The sequence below is a fragment of the Lissotriton vulgaris genome, chromosome 1_1 (genome assembly GCF_964263255.1).
Source record: "Lissotriton vulgaris chromosome 1_1, aLisVul1.2, whole genome shotgun sequence".
NCBI lineage: Eukaryota > Metazoa > Chordata > Amphibia > Caudata > Salamandridae > Lissotriton > Lissotriton vulgaris.
Genome location: NC_141685.1, coordinates 234,425,543 through 234,430,542, shown reverse-complemented (window position 1 = coordinate 234,430,542; position 5,000 = coordinate 234,425,543). Strand labels below are relative to the sequence as shown.

At 39.9% G+C, this 5,000-nt stretch overlaps 2 non-coding genes across 2 annotated transcripts; both read left to right on the top strand.

The window, feature by feature from the left end:
• Positions 1–1,577: 1,577 nt before the first annotated feature.
• TRNAA-AGC (transfer RNA alanine (anticodon AGC)) lies at positions 1,578–1,650 on the top strand. Its single transcript has one exon. It is a non-coding gene; the product is annotated as a tRNA-Ala (tRNA).
• Positions 1,651–3,680: 2,030 nt separating this feature from the next.
• On the top strand, positions 3,681–3,753 carry TRNAA-AGC (transfer RNA alanine (anticodon AGC)). Its single transcript has one exon. It is a non-coding gene; the product is annotated as a tRNA-Ala (tRNA).
• Positions 3,754–5,000: the final 1,247 nt, after the last annotated feature.

The window sequence follows — 5,000 nt, the reverse complement described above, 5'->3', positions numbered from 1 at the left end:
GCATTGACTCTCATAATATGGAGATTAATCTTGCATTAGACCTGCAATAACTCCCAAAAATTGTCCAGGAATGGATTTCCTTCATAAAAAATGATTAGTCTGCATACCATCTTGAAGTGGGAGCCCGGCTAGCTCAGTCGGTAGAGCATGAGACTCTTAATCTCAGGGTCGTGGGTTCGAGCCCCACGTTGGGCGAAAATGAGTAATTTTTGCTGGACTCTCATAATCTGGTGATTATTCTTGCATTAGACATGCAATAACTATCAAAAATGGTATCTCCCTTGGTTTCTCATTGGTGGGAAATTTAACTTCAAGATTAGGTAGGGTATGAGTCTAGATGAACACACCACAATATCACTCATATTCGAGTAGTAAACAGGCCAACCTGAACTGTAAAACATCCCATAAGTGGAGGTAAGGCATAAGTTAGGAGTGAACTGAACACTGTTATGGGCAATTGGACTGCAAATAAAGTGTGGAAGGCAGTGAGGTTACTTTTTTCATGTTATGCAGATTAAACAGTCAGGGGAATTAGCTCAAATGGTAGAGCGCTCGCTTAGCATGCGAGAGGTAACGGGGTTGATGCCCGCATTCTCCATTATAAAATTTGCATACATTTTATTTTTAACTTGTCATTGCCCATGGTCATTGCAGAGTAAGAACAGAAAAATTACAGATGGCTTTCAAATATGGTCTCATTATAACAACTAAAGTGGTTTAATCAAAAGGGTTCAGGTATTCTTTAGCATGTGAGAGGAATTTGAATTCTTATGCAATCTCAAAATGAAGTTCTCACAACTTCCGTTTTCATTTTCTCTTATTGTTTTTTTAAACTCTGTCCTCTGAAGGATGTATAAATCTGGCTTTCCTTGCAAAACAAGAGTAGAGGAATATCCAGGATTTGATTTTTTTCACAAAAAGGGATTGGTCTGCATACTGTCTTAAGGAGGGAGCCCGGCTAGCTCAGTCGGTAGAGCATGAGACTCTTAATCTCAGGGTCGTGGGTTCGAGCCCCACGTTGGGCGAAAACGAGTAATTTTTGCCTGAATATTGCATTGACTCTCATAATATGGAGATTAATCTTGCATTAGACCTGCAATAACTCCCAAAAATTGTCCAGGAATGGATTTCCTTCATAAAAAATGATTAGTCTGCATACCATCTTGAAGCGGGAGCCCGGCTAGCTCAGTCGGTAGAGCATGAGACTCTTAATCTCAGGGTCGTGGGTACGAGCCCCACGTTGGGCGAAAATGAGTAATTTTTGCTGGACTCTCATAATCTGGTGATTATTCTTGCATTAGACATGAAATAACTATCAAAAATGGTATCTCCCTTGGTTTCTCATTGGTGGGAAATTTAACTTCAAGATTAGGTAGAGTATGAGTCGAGATGAACACACCACAATATCACTCATAATCGAGTAGTAAACAGGCCAACCTGAACTGTAAAACATCCCATAAGTGGAGGTAAGGCATAAGTTAGGAGTGAACTGAACACTGTTATGGGCAATTGGACTTCAAATAAAGTGTGGAAGGCAGTGAGGTTACTTTTTTCATGTTATGCAGATTAAACACAAAGGGGAATTAGCTCAAATGGTAGAGCGCTCGCTTAGCATGCGAGAGGTAGCGGGATCGATGCCCGCATTCTCCATTATAAAATTTGCATACATTTTATTTTTAACTTGTCATTGCCCATGGTCATTGCAGAGTAAGAACAGAAAAATCACAGATGGCTTTCAAATATGGTCTCATTATAACAACTAAAGTGGTTTAATCAAAAGGGTTCAGGTATTCTTTAGCATGTGAGAGGAATTTGAATTCTTATGCAATCTCAAAATGAAGTTCTCACAACTTCCATTTTCATTTTCTCTTATTTTTTTTGACACTCTGTCCTCTGAAGGATGTATAAATCTGGCTTTCCTTGCAAAACAAGAGTAGAGGAATATCCAGGATTTGATTTTTTTCACAAAAAGGGATTGGTCTGCATACTGTCTTAAGTAGGGAGCCCGGCTAGCTCAGTCGGTAGAGCATGAGACTCTTAATCTCAGGGTCGTGGGTTCGAGCCCCACGTTGGGCGAAAACGAGTAATTTTTGCCTGAATATTGCATTGACTCTCATAATATGGAGATTAATCTTGCATTAGACCAGCAATAACTCCCAAAAATTGTCCAGGAATGGATTTCCTTCATAAAAAATGATTAGTCTGCATACCATCTTGAAGTGGGAGCCCGGCTAGCTCAGTCGGTAGACCATGAGACTCTTAATCTCAGGGTCGTGGGTTCGAGCCCCACGTTGGGCGAAAATGAGTAATTTTTGCTGGACTCTCATAATCTGGTGATTATTCTTGCATTAGACATGCAATAACTATCAAAAATGGTATCTCCCTTGGTTTCTCATTGGTGGGAAATTTAACTTCAAGATTAGGTAGGGTATAAGTCTAGATGAACACACCACAATATCACTCATATTCGAGTAGTAAACAGGCCAACCTGAACTGTAAAACATCCCATAAGTGGAGGTAAGGCATAAGTTAGGAGTGAACTGAACACTGTTATGGGCAATTGGACTGCAAATAAAGTGTGGAAGGCAGTGAGGTTACTTTTTTCATGTTATGCAGATTAAACACTCAGGGGAATTAGCTCAAATGGTAGAGCGCTCGCTTAGCATGCGAGAGGTAGCGGGGTTGATGCCCGCATTCTCCATTATAAAATTTGCATACATTTTATTTTTAACTTGTCATTGCCCATGGTCATTGCAGAGTAAGAACAGAAAAATCACAGATGGCTTTCAAATATGGTCTCATTATAACAACTAAAGTGGTTTAATCAAAAGGGTTCAGGTATTCTTTAGCATGTGAGAGGAATTTGAATTCTTATGCAATCTCAAAATGAAGTTCTCACAACTTCCGTTTTCATTTTCTCTTATTGTTTTTTTAAACTCTGTCCTCTGAAGGATGTATAAATCTGGCTTTCCTTGCAAAACAAGAGTAGAGGAATATCCAGGATTTGATTTTTTTCACAAAAAGGGATTGGTCTGCATACTGTCTTAAGGAGGGAGCCCGGCTAGCTCAGTCGGTAGAGCATGAGACTCTTAATCTCAGGGTCGTGGGTTCGAGCCCCACGTTGGGCGAAAACGAGTAATTTTTGCCTGAATATTGCATTGACTCTCATAATATGGAGATTAATCTTGCATTAGACCTGCAATAACTCCCAAAAATTGTCCAGGAATGGATTTCCTTCATAAAAAATGATTAGTCTGCATACCATCTTGAAGCGGGAGCCCGGCTAGCTCAGTCGGTAGAGCATGAGACTCTTAATCTCAGGGTCGTGGGTTCGAGCCCCACGTTGGGCGAAAATGAGTAATTTTTGCTGGACTCTCATAATCTGGTGATTATTCTTGCATTAGACATGCAATAACTATCAAAAATGGTATCTCCCTTGGTTTCTCATTGGTGGGAAATTTAACTTCAAGATTAGGTAGAGTATGAGTCGAGATGAACACACCACAATATCACTCATAATCGAGTAGTAAACAGGCCAACCTGAACTGTAAAACATCCCATAAGTGGAGGTAAGGCATAAGTTAGGAGTGAACTGAACACTGTTATGGGCAATTGGACTTCAAATAAAGTGTGGAAGGCAGTGAGGTTACTTTTTTCATGTTATGCAGATTAAACACAAAGGGGAATTAGCTCAAATGGTAGAGCGCTCGCTTAGCATGCGAGAGGTAGCGGGATCGATGCCCGCATTCTCCATTATAAAATTTGCATACATTTTATTTTTAACTTGTCATTGCCCATGGTCATTGCAGAGTAAGAACAGAAAAATCACAGATGGCTTTCAAATATGGTCTCATTATAACAACTAAAGTGGTTTAATCAAAAGGGTTCAGGTATTCTTTAGCATGTGAGAGGAATTTGAATTCTTATGCAATCTCAAAATGAAGTTCTCACAACTTCCATTTTCATTTTCTCTTATTTTTTTTGACACTCTGTCCTCTGAAGGATGTATAAATCTGGCTTTCCTTGCAAAACAAGAGTAGAGGAATATCCAGGATTTGATTTTTTTCACAAAAAGGGATTGGTCTGCATACTGTCTTAAGGAGGGAGCCCGGCTAGCTCAGTCGGTAGAGCATGAGACTCTTAATCTCAGGGTCGTGGGTTCGAGCCCCACGTTGGGCGAAAACGAGTAATTTTTGCCTGAATATTGCATTGACTCTCATAATATGGAGATTAATCTTGCATTAGACCTGCAATAACTCCCAAAAATTGTCCAGGAATGGATTTCCTTCATAAAAAATGATTAGTCTGCATACCATCTTGAAGTGGGAGCCCGGCTAGCTCAGTCGGTAGAGCATGAGACTCTTAATCTCAGGGTCGTGGGTTCGAGCCCCACGTTGGGCGAAAATGAGTAATTTTTGCTGGACTCTCATAATCTGGTGATTATTCTTGCATTAGACATGCAATAACTATCAAAAATGGTATCTCCCTTGGTTTCTCATTGGTGGGAAATTTAACTTCAAGATTAGGTAGGGTATGAGTCTAGATGAACACACCACAATATCACTCATATTCGAGTAGTAAACAGGCCAACCTGAACTGTAAAACATCCCATAAGTGGAGGTAAGGCATAAGTTAGGAGTGAACTGAACACTGTTATGGGCAATTGGACTGCAAATAAAGTGTGGAAGGCAGTGAGGTTACTTTTTTCATGTTATGCAGATTAAACACTCAGGGGAATTAGCTCAAATGGTAGAGCGCTCGCTTAGCATGCGAGAGGTAGCGGGGTTGATGCCCGCATTCTCCATTATAAAATTTGCATACATTTTATTTTTAACTTGTCATTGCCCATGGTCATTGCAGAGTAAGAACAGAAAAATCACAGATGGCTTTCAAATATGGTCTCATTATAACAACTAAAGTGGTTTAATCAAAAGGGTTCAGGTATTCTTTAGCATGTGAGAGGAATTTGAATTCTTATGCAATCTCAAAATGAAGTTCTC